Genomic DNA, 27,639 nt, shown 5'->3' with positions numbered 1-27,639 from the left:
TCTAAACAGTGTCTGAAAAATGACAGTCTTGTATTTTCAGAAACGTTTTGCTGTCAGACTTCCATTTCCTAAGTTAGGAACATTGTTTCTCTTAATGTGGAACACCTACTAACAGTTTAATAGTTTCAACAAGGAGGTTAAAAGGATGATTAAAATGTGCTACTTTATACTTAAACTTCTACTGATAAATTAATATGATTCTGTACTATGGATATCAACTTAAAAAACACTGAAGGTGTTACAGACTCTTTCACTGTGGAACTTCGAGACGCGTGGACATAAAGTACAGTCTTTGGTTATTTCCCCAATATTTTCAGACAATGAGAGGTGTTCTGAGTTTGCTTCCGGGCATTTTCCTGGTGGGTTTCTTTTTCTCGACAGTTTACAAATGTGTGACAGGTGACAAAAATGAGGAATAATATAGCAGTTTTACTCTGTACAAGAGGTGGTGCTCTTAATTTGTGCGTAGAGGCATACTTGGTAGGTAACTCATCTCATATAAAAATGTAACGTGTGTGTGTTTATTTATATTGTACGCGCGTATATTTCCTTCGTGGTCTGATATTCAGTTAGTAGTTGACTTACAACATCTTATGGAGCAGCAAAAATAAAATAAATTCGCTGCTAAATACATTCTGACATATGCATAGTAGTTAAGAGATCCATAGTAATAATTACAGTTGTAATCGAGTTGGATAACAGAAGCGTTGACTTTTTTAAGGAAGCTTCACAAGTACCAGTCCAGTTTATAACACTGTATTGTATAGTATGTTATGGAGTTGGAAGAATATTCGTGCAAACTTTCTTCTGCTACACTTAACGGCAGCGTCAAATTTCTGTAATTGCTCGTTTTTTTATTTCTCCAAATCTTTTTGTTTTTTTATACTATGACGGGAATGGACCCTATTCCTAAATCCAAGTACGATTAAAGGGTTTTGTTGATGAACATTAACTCCTCGAAAGTTTCGCGCAGGAATGGTTGACAAGCCAGAACTCAGTGAAGCAATATACAAATGTGGCATGATTGGTACTGCATGTAGATATGCTACTGGACTCATGCTTACATTACCGTAAAAGAGAGGAAAGAGTCATGAATGTAGCATTGGTGATGACAAGTAAAGCACCCTGTGGTACATTAGAAGTCAGACAGTGTTTTTAACAGGTGGGATTTGCAGAGATGTTGGAAAGCAGTACACTTTTCAATTGCCTGGACTATAAAACGATTGAGTTCCATCCTCTAGATAGGAAGTAGTAAGATGCCTGAGCTCTTGGAGGACCGAGTTCAGTGGAAGTAATGAGGTGTCTTATCGCTAAGTCCCGAAGTAGCTTTGTTAATGTGAATCAGCTTCTTGTTACTGGATATGAGGTTTCTAACAGAAGAATACCAGTTCAGTAGTGTGTTTACGGCTGTAGAGACTGATTTTCATGTAACAGATGTGGGAAAATTAGCTGATTGCATCTAAGTTTGCTTTCATAACACTGATCCAGTGCAGTGTATTAAGCAAGCTACAGGTGTGATTGTCAGGTACTACCTGGTCTGCAAAAGCATCTGTTTTGCAATATGTTGATTTGTTTACCTTGAACAGATTTATTAGTATTACCATAATAATACGTCCATAAGGTACTTTGGGCAAGAGGATGCTGTTAACTAGTGTTTGGTATGAGGGGAAGGCATCTGTTAATGAGGTTCAGGGTTCTAAGTTTTTTGTTAGTGTCTTTTATAGTTGTTAGTATGTTCTGAGAAGATCATTTTTTTGTATCAATGGTGCGACCAAGGTATTTGTAGTGTTGGAAGATCTGAATAGCAGTGTTATTTATTTTGATTGTTTTTGCTGTGGAGGGATTGTTTATGTGGCTGAAAATTACCAGTTTAATATTTTTTCTTCTTTACTTTTAGATTGCAGTCTTTTCATAGGATCATAGGAAATAAGTCAATTGACTCATAAGACCATTTTTGCCTTGCCAATACCCACCCTCATGCTGCACCCTCTCTTAAGAAGGGCAAAGCAGGCCACTACCAGTGTAAATTTGAGTACCCATTCACTTATCCAGATTTAGTCTCTGAAGGATGCTAGAGTGTCAGCTTTGTTTAACTTGCAGCGAAAGTTACTTCCAGACATGGGGTAGGTAATGGGCAATACATTTGTCTTTCTAGGATGTTTTATTTGTGTACTGGTGGAGATTCAAAGTCCCTTGTTCTGGTATTAGTTAATTCGAGCACAAAAAGGGACACTGGCTAGGCTAAAATTGCCAGCAAAGGTAGCTATTCATGCAGATGGGAAACACTAAAAAATTATTATTCATGAATGTTGTGTGATGTCACCCTGATCCTGGGTGTAGGGCGGAGTTTGGGCTGTGCTTGCTACTGTGTATGGGGGGGGGGGTAATGTTCATCAACAAAGCCAATTAAAGTTCATGAAATTAGTATTGGTTCAATATTTGATGTCAACCAAAAGTGCTCTTCACAGCACTCACAATGTGCCCAGTAATGACTCCTGCAATTCGTATGGGGTTACATGGATTGGTAACATATCTAAATACAATTGTATATTCTTTTTTATAAGAACCGCTGCTCCTACTACTATTGGAACTGTCTGGGTATATTTCTTCCACATTGCTCTCGTTTCTGCTTGGAATTCCTGATATTTCATGATTTTGTGTTTCTCTGTACGTGAGACACTGTAGTCGCTGGGTGTGGTGATTTCAATGATCAATGCTACTTTTGTCTTCTTTTCTTGGACCACTATACCATTTTTTCTAGGATCTATCTTGAAATGTTGGTAATGGGTGATCCCATGTGATATAAACTTCATCATTTTCTGTGATTCTTTGTGGCTCATGTTTCCAGTGTTTTTCAGCCACTTCAATACCGTAATGTTTGCAGAATCCCCAGTGCAACAGTCTTGCCTCTTGCCACATTATTATGCCTTTCAGTGTACGGTCATTCTGCCATTAGTATGTCACAACCAGCAACAAGGTGTGCGACTGTTTCCAAATCGGTTTTACAAAACCTACATTTGTCTGTTTCTCCATGTTCAATAAACTTTAAACCAGCATGTATGTAACCTACTATCTTGGGCTGCCAATATTAACCTTTCATCTCTTGGTTTGAATTCTCCTCTCGTTAACCATTCCTGCATTCGTTCCTGATCAACATGAGGTTCTTCAGGAAGTTTTCTATAATTCCAACTATATTTATGCTTTTTCCACATTTCTTGCCTTCTCATCTGGTCCTTCACCTTACATTTTTTCTTTTGTTTTTTTGGCACATTTAGTTGCTGCCTGATTTTTATCTACTTCTAGTTTGATTTCCATTCCTGCTTGATGCCAATATGCTTCTGCTAAATTAAGCAGAGAAGTCATCTTAGATTTATTCTCCTTATGTTTCAAAACTTTCACTACATTTGGGTCTTGTGAGGTCAGCAGATATGTGTGGAGTCCCACGATTGCCGATCTATACATGTAATCAATTTCAAGGAGACCCATCCCTCCTCCGGAATGGGGAATATATAATCTTGGTGTACACTTATTTTTATAAATCATTTGGTGAACATGAATCATCCTTCTTGCTTTGCTAGCTAATCTATCCAACATGTTTTGGGGCCAGTCAATCACTGCAAAACTGTAAGTTAGGACAGGAAGAGCAAACTGGTTTATAGCTTGGATTTTGTTCCTAGATGTCAAGTTGTTTTCAGAATTAATTTGTCTCCTAAACTATTCCTTACTAAGGTTTATTCGCATTTGTTCATGTTTTATTGTTGATCTGTCATCAATTCTGAAATATTTATACATTCCCTCTTGCTCATGTTCTTTTATATCACATTCTTGTCACAAATTGATGTTTTCTTGGTGCTGCAGTTTTCCTGCATTAAAGGTTGCTTTTGCACACTTTTCAAGACCAAATAATATTCTTATATCATCTGAAAAAGTTTTAACAACCTGCAGCTGTGCTTTCAGTTCATCATCTGATGAGCTGTACAGTTTTAAATCATCGACAAAGAGAAGATAAGTCTTTACACTGTGTTGTTTTCTAGGGGCCAAATTATAGCCATAGTCTAAGCTAAGTAAACAGCTTAATGGATTAATGGCAAGGCAGAATAGCAACGGTGACTGAGAGTCCCCCTGGAATATCCCCATTTGAATGTTTATTCCTGGGATAATAATCTGTCCTTTATCATGGCTTAATTACAGAGTGGTCTACCACTGTTTCATGGTCACTGTAATGTAGTCGATCAGTGTAGGGTGTATCTTCTACATTTGTAAGCACTCTTATCCATGAATGTGGGATACTATTAATGCTTTTTTGTAGTCCGTCCATGCCATGCTTAGATTCTTCCCCTTTTTACAGTTCTCCACTATGGCTTTATTTAACAACAAATGATCCTTTGTTCCATATGACTTTCTTTTATTGCCCTTTTGTTCTACTGCCATGATTGAGTTTTTTTTCTAAATGACTATAAACTCTGCCAGGGCCAATTCCCGTGTATAGTTTATATGTCGTCGGAAGGCAAGTTATTGGTCTATATTTTTTGGGGTAGCTTGCAGGTTCACTCTTAAGTAGCACCATTGTTTTCCCGGTTGTTAGCTAGGTTGGTGTCTGTTCGGGGTGTGCATATAAATAGTTCTTACTCGTGGCTAAATCTTCGTGCAAAAGTTAGGTACTGCAGCTGGGCCTGGGATTTTCCAATTAGAGGCTTTTCTTAACATTGTTTCAATCTCTCTGGCTGTTACTTCATCCCATTTCATATCCTGCACCTTTAAACTTTTTATTCTTTCTTTTACTTCTTCTGTCCATTTAGCATCTTTGTTATGTTCCACAGAATCTTCATAGATACTTTCAATTCCTTTTACCTTGTTTCCCAATTCTCTATAAAACTTTTTTGGGTCTCATCAATCTTCTTCTTTCGGCTTTTTCCCGTTAGGGGTCGCCACAGCGGATCACTGTCCGCTCATGATTGGCAGTGGAGTTTTATGGTGTCGAGTTGCCAGCCCAGCGCCCAACCTTCCACAGAAGGCACACACTCACACCTAGGGCCAGTTTAGAGTGTCCATCCCACCTACAGCATGTCTTTGGGATGTGGAAGGAAACCGGAGCACCCGGAGGAAACCCACACGACCACAGGGAGGACATACAGACTCCGCACAGAAGGCACCCCAGCCGAGGATCTTACCAGAGAACCTCTTGCTGTGAGGCAGCAACGCTAACCGCTGCACCACCGTGGCCGCCCTTTTGGGTCTCATCAATAAATTGCTTCTTTTGTACTTTTCCTTTACATTTATCTGTGTATCTTCTAAGTTATTCCGCCTGTGTTAAAATTTTTTAGTTTGTTATTTGCAATAGTCATGATAGATCCTGGTCTGTTCTAATACTGTGCATTGCTTTTATCACATCTGTCTTTCTTAGTATTTTTGTTGATTTATTCTCTCTTCTGTAGTCTTCAAACAGTGACACTTCTTGTCTTAACTGCTTTATCGTTTTCTCTATTCGATACTTCCATGATGGTATTCGATTTCTCCCCTTCCTTTCCCTCACTTCCCTGTGTTCTTGTGATAGAACTTTCAGTTATCAACTTAGCTGCACATTAATATGTCCTGTTTACTTCTTTTATATCGCATGGATCTCTATGGACAGTCCTAATTACTGTGTTCATTTCTTTTATCAGTCTTCTGACTTTATGGGTTTTGTTCATAGGTGTGTACTAGCGTAATGGCCCTGGAGCCTTTACAAGCCTAGCCCATAGGATTACCCTGGCAACGTGCCACTCGACCTTAGTTCCCAGTGCCTCTGTCAAGAAGAGCCACTGGAGTGATCTCCAGGGTGAATTTTCTATTTCCCATCCACTCATCAAGATTTCTGTTGAAGAGGGCTTGTGAGGTGCTCTGCTTGACATGTATGGGAAGTCTGTTCCATAGCATGGACAGTCTCTGGGTTGTGAACCTGTCCCTCCAGCATGTTCTGTTGATTGTGGTAACGAGGTAGAGGTCTCTGGAGCGTGTGGTGTAGAGGGATTGGAATTTCTTTCGATGTAGCATTTCTAACAGAGCTGGGTCAGAGATCGCCTCTAAGTAGGCGATATGAGACAGAGAATAGTTGAAGTTTTTTGAGTCTGTCCATATAGGCAAGTGTTTAAGGCCTAGGATCCTCTTTGTGAGATACTTTTGTGGCCTCTCCAGTTGTGCAGGTGTCTAGTGAGGGACATGCCAAATGGGGAATTGTACTCTGACTGGCCTAATGAGGGAAGAGTAGAGAGAGACAATGACCTCTTTCTTCCTTGGTGCAAAACCGTAAGTAATGAAATGTGCCACATAGAAGGACTTTCTGGCTACTGTGGCAATGTGATGGTCAAAAGAGAGGTTGCTGTCAACCTGTGTTCGAAGATCTCTTATAACGCCTTCTGTGTTCAGTGAACTACCATCGATGTGGTAATTCACGAGAACCGGGTTTTTCCCAAAGGGGATGACGACACATTTTTTGGCATTGAGCTTAAGGCCATGGTTCTGACACCAGTCTTTGGACTCAGTGAGGCCTTTCTGTAGGATTTCAACATCACTTGGGGAGTTAATAATAGCTCCCAACTTGCACTTGTCTGCGAACTTTGTCAGCCAGAGTCCCTTCATGTTGGCCTGGACTTCAGAAAAGTAGAGCTCAAACAGGAGAGGACCCAGGACCAAACCCTGTGGGACTCCACTCGTGACTGGTCGGCGGTCTGACTTGGAGTCAGCGACTTTCACACTGTGGGTTCTGTGAGCCAGTTTGCAACCCACCTAGTGATATAGGGGTTGATGCCTAGCTTAGTGAGTTTGTTTATGATTCCTGAGTGGGGAATGGTATCAAAGGCCTTTGCCAGATCAAGGTAGGCTATATGAACCACCTTGCCTTCATCCACAGCTGTAGTGACTGACTCAAAGAAGTCGACCAGGTTGAGCAGGCATGATCTACCCTTCACAAAACCAAACTGTGTGGGATCCAGAGTTTGGAGATTCCTTATATCCTTGTTTATTAGGTCCATGATGATGCGTTCCATAGCTTTGCATATCAGACTTGTCAGGCTAATGGGGCAATAGTTCCCAGGGTCTGTAGTCGCTCCTCCTTTGTGGAGAGGGATGACTGTAGCAGTGCACCATTCGGTAGGAACAAAGCATGAGGTTAGGCTGTGATTGAACAGGGCACACAGGTGAGGTGCCAGTTCACTCTGTAGTTCATGTAGAATACAGCCAGGGATATTGTCCGGTCCCATAGAAGCTGTATTCTTGGCCTTGGACAGTGCTGCTTTAACCTGTGCAGCAGTAATACTGGGTGCCTGGCAATCTGTTGGTATCGTGATTGGTCCTGGGGGGGTAAAGTTGGCACTGAGTCTGTCAGCTAGTATACTGGCAATATCTGTTAGCTCGGTATAGAAGGTACCACTGTGCGTTAGCTCAGAGCAGATCTGGGTATTGCCGTGGAGATTCTTTACATAACTATAGAAGGCCTTGTTGTTGTCTTTACTATCTGCTGCAATTCTGTTTTCATAGCTAGCTTTAGAGGATTTGATAAGGGATCTCAACTTTTTGTTGAGGCTGATAAGGGAGTTTTTCCAGTCTTGGGACTTCGCCTTATTCCACATCAGTTTCCTCCTTCTGTTGTAGTGTTTGTTTATGGCAGGGGACCACCAGATTGGTTTGCTTTTTTTGGAGGAGAATGTCTTGGTTCTACTGGGTATGGCAAGATCCATGCATTTGTGTACGTATTCGTACAGTGCATTGGTGTATGATTCGACAGTCATGCAACTATTCTCTATTTGCATGGGTGCCATAAAGTTAGCCAGCTCTGTTTTTAGGAGCCCTAAGTTAGCTTTGGAGATGCTTTTCATGGTGGTTACCTTTGCAGGGGGTGGGGGGATGTGGATTTCCAAGGGGATTAGTTTGTGGTCTGATCTAACCAGGGAGGACTTAACTATTGGTGTAAAGCAATGGTCGCCCATGTTAATAATGACCAGGTCAAGGCTGTTGCTACCTCTAGTGGGGGTAAGAACGAGCTGGTCTAGGGCATTGGAATTGGCAAGTGTATTGGTACATGAGTAGTTTTCCCAGTTAATGGAGGGGTATTTGAAGTCGCCCTGTATGAGAGTGTTAGGTTGGACCCTAATATTCTCCAGGGTGCTTGGGAACATGGAGTGTGAGTCTTGGGACATGGTTGGGGACCTATAGCAGGCTATGACCTGAATCGCGGTCCTACCCAGTGTAAGCTTTACCGGAAGTTTCTCTGATGCGTTATGTTGGGCTACCAGTCTGGAGGTGTGCGCATCCTTTATGAATATGGAAACACCACTGCTTTTGGATCTTCGGTCCAAGTTCTGGGGCCGAAAGGTGTGGAATGAGTTATAGCCAGGTAGTACAGGGATGCTTTCTGCTGCCTTGAACCAGGTCTCTGTTACAGCACAAATGTTAGTGTTCTTCATTTTAAGGAGTGCTTCGAGCAAGTGTATTTTGAGATTTAGACTTCTAGCATTAAGCAGCATGACCCTCAGATTGCATTTGTTTGTACCTGTTACAGTGGTAATTTGGTATTTGGAACACCGCCTACAAAAGGCACTGTAGGAGTGGTAAGAGCCTTGGCCAGTATCCGGAAGCCCAAGTGTGACAGATGTAGGCCATCTTTGGCAAAGCACTGAGGTTTGTCAATCATGTCATCCCAGGCAGACAGATACTGGATCCCCTTAGAATGACACCAGAAACCTAGCCAATTGTTGAAATCAATCATTTTCTGCTTGTACTGTGGTATCATTCTGGGTGGTGGTAAAATGCTGCTCAGGGCTAGGGTCCTACCAGCCTGGACTACATAATCCAAGAGCTACTCCATGTCTCTTTTCATGTAGTCTAGGGAGGTATGTCTCAGGTCATTCATACCCACATGTACAATGACAGAGTCATATTTGTACCTGTTGTTGAGGGACCCGAGTGCGTGCATTATGTAGCAGATCCTGGCACCTGACAGGCAGCTGACTGTTACTTTCTCCTTATTCAACCTAGTGAGTGGGACCTCAGTGTGCCCCACTATCAAGTCACCTATGACTAGTGTGTTGGGCATGCTGTTTTGCCGTAGGGGCTTTGGTTGAGTGGCACACTGTTTAGGAGAGTTATGTGTCTTGTGATTAGTGTTGTGGTGGTCGAGTGCGTTTCTGCCTTGGAGGTCTCTGCTGTTTGGGTAGATTTTTATTGAGAGCATCCGTGAAGGTGGGTGTGTGGTTTGAGTTTTTATGTGAAGGCAGTGCTGGTATGTGTTCTGGAGGGCTATGTGGTCCATGTGGTGTGGTGCAAGTGTTGACCTTCTCGTCTTGACCAGCTATTCCAGTCTTGGCTGGAGGGTGTTTGTCTTCCAGTATGGATATATAAGTGCATCTCTTGCAAGTCTGAGTGTTGGGAGGTAAGAGGAGAGGGTTGTCAGTGTACATGAAGCAGATGCTACATTTCCTCAGGATGCCCAAGTTCACCAGGTTAATAGGAGAAAGTTTCTCATTGATCTTAATATATCTGTCAATGTCTATTAAATCAAGCAGCTCTTCTCTTGGCTTCTTTTTCTTCCAAACTGATGGTACATCCCATGTTTTCCATTTCCTGGGGGCATTCTATAAAAAGTTCTACAGCATCTTCCTGTGGCACTTTCTCTTCAGTTTCATCCTGTGCCATCCGTTGCTCTGTCATATGGGAACTCACTGGCTTATCACTCCTCAACTTTGACTGGATCAGAGTTTCCACACTTTCTTGTTCCTTTCCTTGCTGTCTAGCTTCAAGTGAACGTTTACAGTGGTTTCCTGTGGGAGGCTCTAAAGTATCTTGATATGGTTTCCTGTTCCACTGATTTCCCCTTAATTTGGATATCCATTGCTCTATCCTGTTGTGGCACTTTCTGAATTAGATTTTCTACACTGAATCCTTCACTTTGCAGGTACTCCATGACCTCAGTTTCTATTTCTTTAACTTCTCCATTACTAATTTCCTTTTCTACTTTTCATCTTACTCTTATTTTTTGTATTGTAAAGTTTTCCATGTCCGGATTCCTTTGCCTGTATTTCTCTTCAAATATCTTTGGTGCTGCTCTTTTTGTGTTGGTTAGGTTTGCTTTCTGCTTTGCATAAATATTACACTATATTAAATCTCTTTTTCTTTCCCATGTCCATATTTCTTCTTCAGATGTCTCCTGATCTTCCTGTTTCTCCTTACTTTGGGGACTCCCTTCGTCATGCTGTGATATAACCTGTTAGACCTTCTACACCAAATCCTTCACTTTACAGACATTCTGTAACTTCAACTTCAATTTTTTAACTTCTTCTTTACTAATCTTCTTTTCTACGTTCCATCTTTGTGATTTTTTTTTTATTGTAAAATTTTCCATATCCAGATGCCTTTGCCTGTATTTCTCTTCAAATATCTTGGGGGCTGCCTTCTTTATATTGATTAATTTGGCTTTCTCCTTTGCGTAAATATTGCACCATATCAAATTTCTCTCTTCCCCATGTCCATATTTCTTTTTTTATGCTTTTCAAACATCTGTAGGTTTTGTTGTTTATATTTTCACACTTCCTCAGATGCTTCTTTTTCCAAACAGATCAAAGTTTCTTGATCTATATACTGTTTTTCACAAATCTGTTGAATTACTGAATGCAAATTTTCATTTGAAGCTTCTGACAGTTTTGCTTGCGGAAGTACTTTTCTTTCTTCTAATTTCTCTCTTAATCGTTTTGTATATGCTGTGTCTGGAAATTCTGGGCTTTTTGCATAGTAGTAACAATACATAATTTCTTTCTTATCCTCAGTAGTCCACTCTATTGTCTTTATGGCTCTTCTTTGGCCTATCAGGTTTTTGTGATTTGTGTGGACTACTATTTCCTTCTACAACAGGGGGGCATCCTTCCGCTGGCCCCCATTGTAGGAATGTTTCATTATTTTGAGGATTCTACACTGTCGTCTTTTCCTTTCCTAGCACTAGTGCGCCTACCAGGATTGGGCACTTTTTTATCCTGGGTCTTGTGCACCCAGCTCTCTTTTTTTAGTTTTTGACCTACTTCTGCCCATGTTGTATGTTATAAAAACACTATATATATATATATATATATATATATATATATATATATATATATATATATATATATATATATTTATATCATTGTCACCTTGGTGAGATTTTGTGAAAAACAGGGTTGACCTTGTGAAGGTACTCACTAAGACTTGATGATGAATCCAGTTTCAGCACTTTCACTCTCCTTTGCTTGCTGTAACTGAGGTGGATAACAGAAGTGTTGACTTTTTTAAGGAAGCTTCACAAGTATCTGTTTTTATAAAACTTTATTGTATAGTATGTTATGGAGTTGGAAGAGTATTCATGCAAACTTGCTTCTGCTACACTTAATGGCAGCGTCACATTTCTGCAATCACCAGTGCATTCGTTAGAATGTAATTACAAATGTGGAGCCATACTTCTCAACCTCTTAGTGCTAGAAATCTGGACAAAGCCTGACAAAATGGTGGAACAGATTTTAAATATTGCTTTTATAAATTTAGAAAGTTGTTAGAATAACAGGGTTTGTGTTAACATGCATTTTTCTGAAGGATTGGAAGTCAGAAACTCAAACATATGTCATTATTTAGTGACTTCAGTTACCAGATCATCACAGTGATTTGTCAGAAAATCACAAATATGAGGAACAGGCCAAAAATATGGGGCAAAAAGCTGGACAGTTGAGAGGTACGATTGGAGCAAGAATTTTCCTAGTACTAGACTGGTACCAGGAGTAATGCTGACAGGTGCGTGAGTCATTTAGCAGACCAAAGTAAGTTTAAGTGAATTATTTCCCTTGTCTCTAATGTACAACATTCTACCTTTTATTAATGTAACATTAAAAAGTGTTTTTGTGTTATTACTTTTTAAATTCCATTATATTTTGCATGTTTTACCTCTTTAAAATGCGATTTTTAAATGTTAAGGTTTCACTTAAATTCACTAAAATGTACTGGAATTTTTAAGTTGCTAGGGTAGGTGAAGTGATTTCCCCGGACATGTAAAATATCAAGGTCGACTCAAAAGAGAAAGCTGTGAAATGTTATACCAAACAATGTGCAGCCAAGCTAATGCAGTAATATTGGAACAGTACTAATATTACGCATTTGGTTTCCATTAGATAAAAAGAAATAAAATGACAAAGAAGATAAAGTAGCACTACGAAAAACCAAAACTGGCAACCACAGTGACCACGACCAATCAATCTAAAATAGAGCACAAGAATCAGCAGGACCAGATTAAAACACAGACCATAGATTGAGCGCTTTCATCCCCATCCAGTGTGACTTCATCAGAATTGACACACAAATTTCACCAGTACATTTAAACAGGCAATTAGTACTAATCTACCCAATAAAATTATTTAACCACTTAAACACTTTAAAGGTACCAACCTTAAAAATCACTTCCTTATTTAAAATAGTAAACTAATGGTGGTTTTTTGAACTAAAAAATAGCAGTCATTACATTTCCTTTACTGTTTAACAGTAAAAAAGTATTTTATAATATTTCATTAAAAAATGCTTTCCGTAACCAGGCTCCGCAAATTGCAAACAGTTATATATATCATTTCCTTTACTGTTTGTCAATGAAAGTTCTTTTTTTTATTTTATTAAATAAGTGCTTTCCTATTCAAAATGGGCTTGAGTGAGATGTTTTCATTCATACATGGGGCTTGCATAGCATATGTCTTGATTTGCCATTTCAATTCCCTTTCTTCTATTATACCTCTGTAGTCCCCTCCCCTGGGGTTTGCCAAAACCCATTTAAGTATTCCAAAATAAAAATTAGGGCACACCAAGGAATGTTTGTATAAAGCATTGTTGGAATTTCTTGTTGACATTTGGTACTGATGTTCATATATCCTATTAAACGTCTTTCAGTCTTTCCTACATAATAAGAAGGGCAGGTTTTACATTTTGCTAAGTAAAAATGACTCCTGTCGTTTGAGAATTTCCTTTCACAAAAGTCACTTTAGACCCTAAGATGTTATCTAAAGTCAACTCTTTAACTTCAGTTATATGTTTGAACAGAGAACAACTCCCACATTTAGTTGTACTCCTCTTATTAAAATTACTATTGTGATGACCTCTTATGTTGGATTCCAAACAGTTCTTAATGTTCATCCCAGTCCTATACTAAAGATGAATAAACTGCAGAATTACATTTTAAAATATTCCAATAATTTTCTACACTTCTCTTCACTTGATTGACTTTTCCTCCATATGGTATAACTATGGCCCTGTTAAAATTATTTTCTTCTCCGGGAGGTTCCTTTTTGTCTAATTTTACACTTAAAAGCAGCTTATACTTTTTTCTCCACTCCTTTTCAACATAATTCAAGCATTCATCTACCATTTTTTTCAGATAGCCCCTCTCATAAAACTTTTGCTACCTTTCTCAGTTTCTTATTCACGTCTTCAACCCTAGATGTCATCCATGCAACTCTAACTAGTTGCCCTTTTACAATACTTTTCTTTTGAGAGTAGGGGTGATTGCTGGTAAATTCTAAGTATGAATTACTGAAAGTAGGTTTTCTATACAGATTAGATTTAAAGCCATTCTGCGTGTTTTGATTATAGGTGTCCAAATATATCTTCCCTGGGTAAATCTCAAAATACTTGAGCTTTTTAAATATTCTAGAAATCCTCTGATATCCATTTCTGTTCCTATCCAGAAAATAAAGATATCATCCAAAAATCTCACGCAAGTCTTTATAAATTTACAAAATTCGCATGCAAAAACTTTTTTGTGTTCCCATTCTAAAAGCACAAGGTTGGCATATATGGGAGCACAAGAGGTTCCCATGGCCACTCCTTTGTTCTGCTTAAAGTATTCCCCCTCAAAAAATAAGTAATTGTGATCCAGAACAATGTCCATAAAGTCTACAATCAAATTGACATTGTCGTTAGAAAAACTGGTATTTCTACTTATACAGTCACAAAACATATCCATTCCTTCATCTCTAGGTATGGACGTAAATAAGTCCACAACATCTGTGGTTAGCAAAATAATGTTCTTTTCCCATACAGTCTCCTTAATCCTGCTCAAAAAATCCCAATCATCTTTTAGTAGGTTTAACCATCTATTTGTACATACCCTGAAAGGATATGTTTTGGAACCTTGCCCAGACACAATGGGCTAAAAGAAAGATTGTCTATTCCTTTGTGAATCTTTGGGATTCCAAATATAGTGGCAACAATACGGTATTTTACTTTTAAAAAATTATATGTCTCAGTGGTAATTCTCTGGTCTATCAGAAATTCTTCCAGAAAACAAATCAATACTTCTATGGCTAATATTGACCTCATTTAAGTGTCAGTGTCATTAAGCATTTCAAATATTTTTTGTGAATATTGCAGTGAGTCGTATATTACCATACCCCCACCCTTATCTGGTCTCATTATTCTGAGAGTTTTGTCTTTACTAATTTGATCCAACAACTCAGATTCCTCTTTTCTCAAGTTGTTATTCAAATTATGCTTCATATCTTTTACTTTCAGGGCTTATAACTCATCTATAATGGCTTTTTCCAACACATTCAATGTTGGATCCAGTGGTGGATTGTAGATATTTTTCCTTTTAATTTTATAATTACTACATGTCTCTTCATGTAATACATTCTGTTCATTATGTATAATAGCCAAATTCAACTTCCTCAAGTATAATTTTAATTCAACAATGGTATTAATATAGTCAAAACTTCTTACAGGTACGAATTTCAAGCCTTTCATAAATAGAGAAAATTTTTCTTTTTTTAGAACTGTTGCAGTGTAGTTGTAAATGTGAAACCCTTTGTAAGTGTTGACTACCCCTTGTTTTTTACCCACTTCATCATTAGCTTTTATACTTGTCTCCATCTTTCCCTTGTGTCCCTCCACTTTCTCATTTGCATCGAGTACCCCTGATCTGTTCCTTCACCCACTTCCCATTTCTGTCCATTGTGAAAAAAAAAAATCTTATTTTGCCTTCTGCCATGTTTGTTCATACCATACTGCTGGTGTCCACTTAACCTATCATAGTTCTTATAATAAAAATCCTGTGATTTCTTGAGATTTTGAGATTCATAACTTCATAGATTAGTACTAGGCTAACTGTCCTTGTGGGCCATTTTAAGCCTAGCCAATTATCCTGTGTGAGAGTCAAACCCTGCACCTTGTGTCTGTAAGGGAAGCACCTTCACCATTATGCCATCCTCCCACAAAAATGCATTGAAGCTTCCCTGACTGGGAATCAAACTATGGGCCTTGCCAGTGAGAGCACAAAATCCTAACTTCTTTATAATGTATGGGTTGACGTATTCTGATTTATAATTAGATCTTTCTGATATGTTATTACAGAAGGAAGCTTGGTTTATTTTCATTTGTAATAGTTTGCAACCAAAGAGGCTTAATAATGAATTATTTATGAAATATTTAATATAACAGCTTTGGAAGTGTCTTGGAACCTCATTTTATAGAAGTTAGGATATGTCCCTAGCATGGATACTCTACAGACCCTGGCCATTCTTTACTATCCTGTTCATGATAATCATTGGACTGGAGACGAGAAATAGCTTTGGCAGAGTACACCTACACTGAACATATTCAGCTTAAAACATGTGAATGTTGACACAATGTTTTCTAAATATGCAGCAGCAGCCCTTGAACCCCATACTATTATACTTTCCACAAAAACTTCTAGAATATATATTTTTTTAATTTATTATTTGTTGTCAGGATGGATAGGATGATCCTTGGACTGTTTTCAGCTATGACTGAAGTGCCGAGGGTGCAAAAACACAAGCAAATTATTCTAATGCAGTAATTCAAAGATTATACAAGTATGTATAACTTTTTTATATTTAAATCTTCTCTTGTCATGCAATCTAATGACATTTAAAGTACCACTGATTCATGTAAATGTAGTAATAACCACAGAAAAGATCCTACAGGGGAGAAATTGAAATCAGGAGATGAACAGGTATGGCCTAAGAGCTAAAAGAGAGTGAGTAGAAAGTGCTGAAACAAGCACATAAAGCAGAGGAGTCTGTTATTAGTAAAGTGGGTACAGTCATTAAGTGATTAGAGTAGAAAATGTTAGTGTACTACTATAGGAAGAAAAAGGAAGTTAAATTTACATATTTACAATACAGGATAAGTTGTATCTTTTCTTCAAGTCCACAAAACACATGTTGGTTGTACCTTCAAACTCCAGTGAATCCTGTAAAATCTGAACACAAGAACAGAGTTGAACTTTTCAGTAGCCAGGACAGAATCCACATTGGTCCTGGTAAGCTTAATTTTGTACACAGCAATTTAATCTCTTACTAATTGTTAAAGTCACAATAAGGTAATCAGGCTACTTATGCTATAAAAACTTGTGCAAACTTACACTTACCATACCAGTCAGCGGGTCTACTTTGTTTCATTGAAAGCTCATTTCACTAAATTTGAATTCACCCTGAACAAATCACTGAAAGCTCAAATTACTGAAAACTCATTTCACCGAATCTCATTTCACTGAAGTGGAGTACTGGCACTGTGTAGAGTACTGTAAGGCAAGTAAAATGTATATGCCCTTTTCCCCACTGTAGTGCAATCCTGGAGTTAGTATATATTATTGGGGCGGTTGCCCCCCAACTAGTTTGGTTTTATATTATATTTCACCAAAAGCTTCAAAACAATACATTTTAAACCAGAAGACAATATATACCCAAACTAAGTGAGGGGCTACACCCTCCACCCCCACCTCCCAATATGGGGGGCTGTGCCCCCCAAACCCCCCTAACTATATATGCTAACTCCAGGATTACACTACAATGTGGAAAAGGACATATACCTTTTACTTGCCTTACAGTACTCTACGGGTCTATATTAGATCAGCGAACGCTTAAAAAAGAGAACGCTGATTGATCGACCTTATGTAAGCGAAAGCTTACAATCTCGAATTGTCAGATCAGCGATTTTTTTCCCTAGGGAAAAAGATCGCTGATCCAAAACACATACACACAACACAAGCACACCAAACAAACAAATCCACACACATACACCTAAAATCTGACACCTAACCCTACACTAAACTATGCACACACCACTAACTATCCACTTACCTTAACCCAAACCCTAACCCTAAGGTCCGTCACTATTGCATACTCACCTAAATCCGCCCTAACTCTCATGTCCACACAATCGCACACATACCTAACCCGAGCCATAACCCTGACTCACCTAACCCACCCTAACGCTCACATCCACAAAATCGCACACTTACCTGAATCCGACCCGTAACTTTCCACCACAGCACTGAAAATACCAAAGCAATAGAAACAGACAACTGAATTCTTTCCCTAGGAAAAAATTTGAGTTTCTGTTGCTTCGACATTTTTAATTTTCGCTAAAATAAGGTCGATCAAGCAGCATTCGCTGATCTAATATAGATCCGTACTCTATACAAGTGGCAGTACTTCACTTCAGTGAAATGAGTTCTCCGTAATTTGAGCTTTCAGTGATTTGGCCAGGGTGATTTCAAATGCAGTGAAATGAGCTTTCAATGAAACAAAGTAGACCCCAATCAGTAGCACTAAACACTCCCCATTAGAATACAGAAAAACAAGCTTACCCCTAATCCATTAAGGTTACAAATATTACCTGGACAACTAATACTTTTTTCTACTTCTGACTTTGTTCACCAACTGTTCTATTCCACATGATAACGTGTACTACTGTTATCCTTATTCTCTGCTACAAGCACTCAGTATAAAAATGTATAATAATACTACAAAAATAAACCGCTAAATATTCACATGTAATGCAGTTGACCTCTTAATATTAAAATATCTACTGCCATAGCAAGCATATAAAGCTAAACCAGATATATATAATCCTTATTCCAAAAATCTAAACATACCTGATCACTTCTAAAATGGGAGGAACATTCCTCAGTACAGGACCCACCATATAAAATGCTTTGATTAGTAATCCTAAGACACCTTTCTTGAACATTCCTACCATAAGCAATGTAGATCATAGAAATGCATATAGTATTCCAAATAAAATAATAGACCTGCACAGCTGTATATCTCTTTACACAGCAGATACAGTTGCAGTAACAAAATGTGTCTCAAAGCAAACTTTAAAGATGCTAAAGTACTGAATCCTGACAATGACATTATCTGCAATGATTATACTAGTATATGGTTTGGTGGTGTTGTCATTATGTATCTAAAAAGTATACCCTAACAGTGGACACTACACAAATGCTAAACATCAAAAGTGTCTAAATCCCTGTAGCCAGACTTAACACGGAGATCAATATGTATAGTAGTACTGTATGTACCTTCTACTGCAGATAAGTCAGTCTGTGAGGAATCTTGCCCTAAATAAGTAGAAATATATATCCAGGAACAATAATCCTAGGAGAATTCAATATTAATTGGTTGAAGGATACTAAATAAAGATAATACACCACAGTATTAGTCATTAAATGCAACCCATGCATGCAACTACATGAACAGATAGTTGCTAGAAACAGTTTTCTGGTTTGGATACTAATAATAGATCCTAGTAAAGTCATCTGTGTAGGAATTACACCAGAGACTATGCAATATAGGAAACATACTAAAATTTATTAAAACAGTCAATATATAAAATGGATGGAAATAAAATTAAATTGAATAAGGAAACCTTTATGTCTGTTTTTAAGCATAACATCTGGGAACCATTAAAAACACTAACATTAGGTGATACAGTAACTCACTTCAGCAAAACTTTCCTCACCATATTGGACTCTCTGGCCCCACTAAGCACAGAAAGAATAAATGAAAACCTACTCTATGGCTTGCATCAGAAATAAAAGAACTAATTCACAACAGAGATAAGATATGGAAAAAGTGGCATGTAGAAAAATCTGCAAGCAATCCACAACAATACTGGCACTTGCAAAGCCTAACTAAGAATACTGTCATAAAGTTAACCAAAACAACTATACTAATCAATAGAGAAACTGTAGTAAATGTCCATAACAGTTATGCATAACAGTGTGCAGCTGTACACCCTCTTGTGAAAAATACCTTTCGTATATGAAGCAGACTACAATACAACATGCAGATTTAATTCATACTATGTAAATATTACCAGCTCATAGATTTATTAAGACACCAGATGACAGTAAATGGTACAGTGTAATTACTATTTTCTGATTTACCACAACTCCTGCCACCACAGTCAAAAAAACTTATTGCAGAAGGGGGTGATGATTGGCAAACTGCCTTGCTCTGTAGTGAATTGTCATGGCAAAATCTTTTCAGTTCTGATGTTTTACCTGATTTGAATGAATTTGTTTCTCTTTCTCCAGTTTTATAGGTTGATGCATTAGCACTTTCTGTCGCACATACCTTTTTATCATATTTAAGTTTGCTTTACAAGGATTTCTTTATTCTGATGAAGTTCTCATAATAAGAAGGAAAAAAAAACTCCTTTTTCTTTAACCTGTTGTGATTTGTTTGTGCTGGTTCTTGTTTTTTACCTCAAGGGTTGTGATGTCATCACAAGTCTTGTTTGGCAGTTCCAGTTTTGCTCATGCACTGCCTTGCACTGATGTGCAAGACAACAGGCCAAGTAGATTTACAACTTTGAATGTCCCTGATGGTGTGGCTTAGTTTTTCACCCAGTTGTCAGCCTTTTTTAATGAAAGAACTTTTAATAATCACACTGGCAATTTGAGTGTGCAGATTTATAATACTGTGGCAGAGAATACTGCTTCTGGTATGACTCCTTCATTTATGAGGAGTTAGTGTAGTGCAGGAGGTCTGCAGTTCTCATTCACCACCAGGAAACAGTTTGCAGGCTCCAAAATTTGATTCCTGGTTACACTTTCCTAGTCCCTTCAACAGTAATATGGGTCTTCCTTAGACCTACAAAGAAGCCGAAACAGAATGAGGAACTTTACAGCAATATATTGAGGCTCTTGGTAAGAGTTTTACTAAATTTAAAATAGTACACTTAAAACAGCATGTTTTTTACAGCATGTATTAAACAAGATACTGTCCCTAAAGGCTTTTGTACAACACATTTCTCTTAACAGGATGGAGTAGGATTCTCTGTTACATAACGAGCTGTGTACATTTTTTCCCAGAGAAGTTATATAGAATATATCTTAGTATTTTAATTAAGTATAATAATAATATTTTAAATGAACTAGAAATTACAGAAATGGATAATCATATCAAGTCTGACCTTTCATTTAAAACACAACTAGATGAGTCCAATGATCTTTAAGTTGCAAAATATTGATTCTCTATGTTCTCAGAAAATAAAAGAAAAAAACTTAAAAAGGATGAAATTGAGTATGTAGCAGGGAGTGTGTTTTCTGTTGCTAACAGGGTTAAGACCTGTGTGGTTAGCCATTCAGATACCACACCTGTTGCTTCACAACAATGTCCACATGAAACTGGTGATGTCAGGTCTGTTGTGTCATCTACACCGTTTTTTAGAGGAACCACATCTGAGGCTTTCATGGAGACTTGCCATCTGGAGGGGGCAGTATGGCTCATCAAAACAGCAACGTTCAAAACAGAATCTGAGTCTGCACACAGAAGAAGGGCTCCCAGGAGCTGAGAATTTTTTTCTGCATATCACCTGCTGATGATGTTCTTCGTGTTTCACTATTGCAGTCATCACATTTGGGTTATCTGCCTGCAGGTACCCCTCAGTCAGCCTGAATACCAAAGTCTTGGGATTTCTGTGTCTGATGCTGTCGCTTCTTCCATGACGTCATGTCATCAGGGGTATAAAACATGCAGTCAATGCCATTACATCAGCTTTTCTTGCCATGCAGTGTCTGAAGCAGAAGCAGTTCGCAAGTGCCGGTCCGCCGCCTCCTGAAAATTTTTGTTTTTCGAGTTTCAGACCTGAAGTCTTCTAAAAGATAAGTACCCCGTTGAGGATCCTTTTTTCTTGCTCTAACCGATGTCCAAAAAAGTTAATAATTGTCTTGCCTATGGAAAGCAAATACCTCACAGAGATTTTCATTCTTACTGCGTCACCTGTTTAGGCCCAGACCATGACGTTCCTCGCTGTCAGTTTTTTGCCTTGTTCAATGCCCAAACTATTCATTGTCAGGCTATTTTTGTCGCTAAATTCTTTCGCTCTCGTTCTCCATATTCCGAAATGGCTTCAATAAGCCACCCGACTACCAATCTTCTGAAAAAACATAAGGATAAAGACAGAGACAGACCGCATAGGTCCAAAACTGCCAACGACGCTTCCGTTAAGCTAGCCACCATTCAGCCGGTACTCAGTGAGGCGCTTTCGCAGCCGCTGATACCCACTTCTACAAATTCGCAGGCCTCTACTGAGACCCATTCGGAGTGGTATGCCACACGATGCTGCTTCGACTATGGAACCTGTGGATGTCTCTACCTTGGATGGGTCCAGAGCTGCTGTGCAGGCACCGGCTTCTGAGGGTTTATTCAGGCCTTCCAATTTTTATATTAAACAGACGACCACGTTTCAAACCAAAAATACCGAATTTCTCAGGCTCAAAGTTTGCACTACGCCTAGGAAACCGGCGACCAAAGTGCATTATCAGGCCCATGTGCCTCAGAAACAAATGCTTAGAATGGCTGAAGATCTTATTACTTTAATTAGGGGAAGCCAGCCTTCCCCCTCAAAAAGACCAAGAACTGATTTTCCTTCTGATTCTTCAGATCATGAGTCTGTTGACTCTGATCCTTCTGATTACCAGGACATACCCTTATCTACCTACGAGGATTCTGATGCAGAGGATTCCATTCCCTCTGCTTCCCCACCAGAAGATTTTTCCTTTGGTGAAACCCTGCATACCTTTAGAGAGTATTTCTGCTGGGAGTGCCAGGACTACCCACAGTACAAAAAGAGACTTGGGGAATTTTTAAACTTGCCTCAGCACAGGCCTCTATCCTCCCTGTTCTGGAAATTGTAGATGATGTCTTCTTGGAATCCAGCCTTACGCCTGATACTTTGCCTCCAGCTCCCAGGAAACCTGACAGGTACTACAGAGTACCTGACTCCCACAAATTCCTATTTAAGAATCCTACTGTGGATCCAGAGACCATTTCCCAGGGACCTAAAGGCACTAAGGCTACAACAGCCAAAAACCTTACCCCCTCAGACAGGGACTCTAGGGTTTTAGACAGATGGGGTAAGAAGGTATACACCTCTGCTACTCTTGCCATCAGGGCTTTAAATTGACAGTTTCATATGTTAAAGTATCAGCAACATATTATGGAGCTAATTAAACAGAAAATTATGTTGATTCCTGATTGTGCAGAACATAAAGATTTACAAGAGTTAATGCATTCTGCAAACCAAGTTGGAAAACATAATTTGCAATGTGGTTTTGATGCCTTAGAAGCATCTTGCAGGGCTGCTGTCACTGGGTCTGTTCTTAGAAGGCATGCTTGGCTTATGGAAAAAATCTTGCCAGACCATGTCAAAGCAAAATTACTAGATGCACCATTAAACCAAGAATGCCTGTTTGGCAATAAAGCAGAAGAGGTCCACAAAAAGATGGAGGAAAAAGCTAAATTTATGCAAACTGTTAAAGATTTCCTACAGGTACAGCCATCTAGATTCAGTAGGCATTGGCCTTCTAAAAACTGGTCCTTTCCAGTCCTTCCCAGAACTTCAGTCCAAACCCAGGGGCAGCAGACCACCAAGATTACAGTCTCAGGGTATGCACAGATCTAAGCAATGGAGTGTTCCCACCGCTTAAACAGGGAGTAGTAAGCCACCATTCTATGGTAAAATCTCACAATGACTTATCCTTAACCCTTCCAAGCCTTGCCCAAGTACTTGCACCCTTAGGAGGAAAACTTGCTCTGCATGCAAAAAACTGGGAATACATCACCCAGGGCAGATGGGTCTTGAACATTGTATCCCAGGGATACAGATTCTACTTCCACTCACTGCCAACCCCAAGTGGGTGGCCAGACCTCCCCCCAAACCAGTGGGCAGAGGCCCAAAAGCAAGTACTTTTTCTTCTCAGTATCAAGGCTATTCAACCTGTCCCAGCAGAGCAAGGGGGACAAGGTTTTTACTCCATACTGTTTCTGGTACCCAGAAAAGAAAACTATTGGTGCCCTGTCCTGGATCTGTCTATTCTCAACACCTTTCTGGTGGTTCCAAGGTTCAAAATGCTTAGTCTCCAACAGCTGCTTTCTATGCTAGCCAAAGACTCCTGGATAGCCACCCTAGACTTAAAAGAAGCTTATCTGCACATCCCCATAAGGGAATCTTGCAAGAAATATCTATGTTTCAGAGCAGGCTCTATGCACTTTCAGTTCTCTGCACTTCCCTTTGGCTTATCTACTGTGCCTAGGGTATTCACATATTGCCTAGCTCCAGACATTGCATATTGCAGGCAGAGAAAAATTCATATTTACACATACTTGGACGATTGCCTGATTCAGGCGGACAGTCAGGAATTGCTACTACAGCAGGTGACATTTGTAAAGAGACTTCTAACTTTACTGTGGTACACCATCAATGAAAATAAATCATATCTGGTACTCGGCCAACAGATTGTATTCCTGGGAGCAAGCTTGAGCACAACTTCCCAGATGGCATTCCTCACTCCAGAAAAACAAATTTATTTGACAAACTGCTTCAATCTACTGCCCACCAAAACCCAGATATCTACAAGAAAAACACTGCAAGCCCTAGGGTTCATGGCCTCTTGCATTCTACTAATTCCATATGCAAGGCTGCATATGAGGAAACTTCAATTGTACTTAAAAAGTCTCTGGTGTCAACATTCTCAGGACCTGGAAACAATGATTCTTATCATTTCTTGTTGAAGGACAGAGTTCCTTTGGTGGGCAGAGGCCTGCTACCACAACAAGGGACTCCCTTTCACTCAACCCCCTGCCACCCAAACCCTAACAACAGAAACATCAGACTATGCATGGGGGGCTCACATGGCAGGACAATGCATTCAAGGCAAATGGAACCCAAAGCAAATGCACCTGCATATCAATCAAAAAGAAATGGTAGCTGCACAGAATGCTCTAACAGCCTTCAAATGTTTTATTCTTCCAGGGCAACTATTGATAAAGACAGACAACACCACAGTTATGTGGTACATAAACAAGCAGGGGGGGGGGGACCCATTCCTACCCACTCTGCAGATTAGCCATTGCTCTGTGGAACACAGCCTTGAGCAATCAAGTGCACCTGCAAGCTCAATTCCTGTCAGGCAAACTAAATTCACTGGCAGACGACTTAAGCAGAAATCTAATTGACCCACATGAGTGGAAACTGGAACATAAAATATTCAAGCTTCTGATCCACAGCTGGGGGGCACCAGAGGTGGACCTCTTTGCTTCCCCTCAGAACTATCAATTGAGCAAATATTGCACCAGAATTACCCATAGCCGAACATGGAAAGTGGATGCCCTGTTCTTCACATGGGAAAGCCTCTCAATCTATACCTTTCCTCCTCTGCCCCTCCTCTCGAAGGTTCTACTAAAGATCAAACAGGACAAGCCAAGGACAATCCTGATTGCACCGGACTGGCATGCCAGCACTGGTACCCACTATTGCACAATCTGACAGTAGTGCCACCATGGCACCTGCCTCAGACCCCTTCCATGCTGTCCCAGAAGGAGGGCCAGATTTTGCATCCTCAGCTACAGACCCTGAACCTAGCAGCCTGGCTCATCCACTGAAGCCATCACCAACAGCCCTCAGTAAACAGGTGCTGGATGTCATCCTTGAGGCAAGGAGGCCTAGTACTAGAAAATCCTATTCGGAAAAGTGGAAAAGATACTGTTCTTGGAGCCAGTGTCAGGGAATGGACACAACTGTGCCCAGCTTACCTCATATACTAGATTACTTAACAGAAATGCTCCACTAAGGCCTGTCCTTCTCTTCTGTTAAAATTCATGCCTCTGCCATCTCAGCTCATTATATTACTGAGCCACCCATCTTCTCTCATCCTCTGGTCAAACAGTTCCTGAGAGGAGCCAAAAATTTAAGACCCCCCCCCCCCAGGAGAGCTCCCACTCCAGCCTGGGACCTTAACTTTGTATTGGAAAAGCTCACGCTTCCACCCTTTGAGCCTGCTGCTACAGCAGAGTTAAAATTCCTCTCCTGGAAAACAGCTTTACTTCTAGCCATCACTTCAGTAAGAAGAGTGTCTGAATTGCAGTCCCTTATGGCCGTGGAACCCTTCATTATCTTCCATGTGGACAGGGTTTCCCTCATGACTAACCCATCATTTATGCCCAAGGTGGTATCTAGTGTGGCTTTAAACCAATCCATTCATTTGCCAACTTTTTTCCCTAATCCTCAGAATAAAGAGGAAAGGATCCTGCTCTCCCTGGACGTGCACAGGCAGCTTAGGTTCTATCTGGACAGGACTAAACCTTTCAGGAAATCTGAGCAGCTGCTAGTCAGCTTTGCTACAGAAGGCAAGGCCATTTCAAAGCAAACCATTTCTAAATGGATAGCACACTGCATCCATTTCTGCAAACACCATGGGAAACCTACCCCACAGGGGATCAAAACACATTCCACTAGGGCTACATCAACCTCTCCACATTTCTCAGGGGAGTCCCTATCAGGGACATCCTGGAAGCTGCAACCTGGAGCTCTGTACACACTTTCACCAAGCATTACCACTTGCCTATCTTATCTAAATCTAGAGCTGGATTTGCCACAGCAGTCTTACAGGGCCTGCTTGCCATCCCTAATGCTTCTTGACTGGCTCCACCCATCCTCAGCTTTGGGAATCAACCCAAATGTGATGACTGCAACAGTGAAACACAAAGAACATAGTACAGTTGTGTACACTTACCATAAATGTAGATGTTCGAGTGTATTCAGTGTTGCTGTCCTGGTTACCTTCCCTCCAGCCCCCTGACTTTTCTATACCTCTACCTGTCCTTTTTGTTTGGCCATATCTTATATCATTGGCATTTGCTTTTTGCTGGGAGCGTTCCACACCACGTAATTGCTTCCTATTTTGGGGGCTCCTGACATCTTGGGCAAGAAAAACTGATGTAATGGCGTCGGCTGCATGTTCTATACCTGTGACAACATGACGTCATGGAGGAAGCGACAGCATCTGGTGCAGAAATCCCAAGACTCTGGTATTCAGGCTGACTGAGGGCTACCTGCAGGCAGATAACCCAAATGTGATGACTGTAACAGTGAATACACTCGAACATCTACATTTATGGTAAGTGTACACAACTGTACTTTCCTTTGCCTACTGACAACCAAGATTTATGTTTGGCCTTCAATAGATTTGACTTCAGTAGTATCACCACTACTGGGCTTCATGAACAAGTTATTCAAAAAAGGTTTCACTTTCATTCCTGCATGACATCTTAATGTGGTTGGTACTGTAATAAAACTGAAAATCTTAGTATGCAAGCTCAGTATTGTTAATAGATGGGGCTATTAATTTTGTTCAACTTATTTTATGTCTCCACTAGAGATCTCAGTGGAACCCACATTTATAACCATCTTTAGCTGCTCTGGAGAGATTTTGCATAAATGACATTTGAGCCTTGGCATCCAGCCCAGTGAAACATGACTATTACAATTTAACCCTCAAAGAAAACCAAGCGTTTTGTGAATTGTCACATATCTGTGTGATCAGGATGGAAAATATTGATTATATTGGGAGGATGCAAAATCTTATTTTGAATGGCAAATTTTATCAAGTAGTGAGTATAAATGAAGTCCACTCATGCCAAAGTATTGATATAGCCCTTTATGATTTATTCTTGGATGGTGACATCTCAGTGAAGAATACAGGTTTTTGACAATGAAGAAACCCCGTATTCCTATAATTTTCAGTAAACCCAAGACTCATAAGGACAGAGTTAATCCCCCAAATGAGACCCATTATATCAGAGGGTGGTTCTAAGATGGAGCTATTTTTGCTGACAAGAAGCTAAAACCTTACATCACAAACATTTCCACCATCCTAAAAGACTCTTGGGACTTCCTTGGTAAAATATGAACCAAGTGATATTTTGGTCATGGCAGACGTCAAGGACTTGTTCACCATTATTCAACAATCTGCTGGCCATGAATAGTTTTGTGGCATTCCTTCTACTAACATATAAGTGTCTGCACAGGACATTAACACTCTATGTATTGTGATGGATTTGGTTCAAGCCAACAACTTTTATTTATTTTTAATAATGAATGTTTTAAGTAATCCTCTGTAGTGGCAATGGGAGTGGCTTTCACTCTAACCTTTACCAATCTGGTTTTATGCTAGTGAGTCCACTTATTTCTATGGAGCAGTGTATGTTGGCCCTTCAATTAATTATATGTTGGTTTCATGGATGAATATTTGTGTTGTTTGGAGTGGTGATTTCACTGGACATAATCAACTTTTTCAATACATTGTTTCTAGTACTTGTTTTCCAAAACTTTCTTTTAACATTCAACATGTAGGTATTTCCTTCCTTGATGTATATTTACATAATAATTTTGCTAACAACCATTATGAGTCTACCATACAAAGAAAAGACATTTTTCCCAACAACTTTGTTTTTGTAATGCTCATTCTTTCAAATAAAAAAAGGGTATTGTTGAGGAACAGTAACCTTCTTTCCAGAA

At 39.6% G+C, this 27,639-nt stretch overlaps 1 long non-coding RNA gene across 1 annotated transcript; it reads left to right on the top strand.

Annotated features, from left to right (window-relative positions):
- On the top strand, window positions 1–27,639 carry LOC122794413. The gene is made up of 2 exons (XR_006363640.1): window positions 1–359; window positions 26,499–27,639. It is a non-coding gene; the product is annotated as an uncharacterized LOC122794413 (long non-coding RNA).

The sequence above is a fragment of the Protopterus annectens genome, chromosome 2.part1, assembly GCF_019279795.1.
Source record: "Protopterus annectens isolate FY-2018-M chromosome 2.part1, PAN1.0, whole genome shotgun sequence".
NCBI classification, from domain to species: domain Eukaryota; kingdom Metazoa; phylum Chordata; order Ceratodontiformes; family Protopteridae; genus Protopterus; species Protopterus annectens.
The sequence above is the reverse complement of the archived record's forward strand: the minus strand, read 5'-3'. Positions and strand labels throughout refer to the sequence as shown.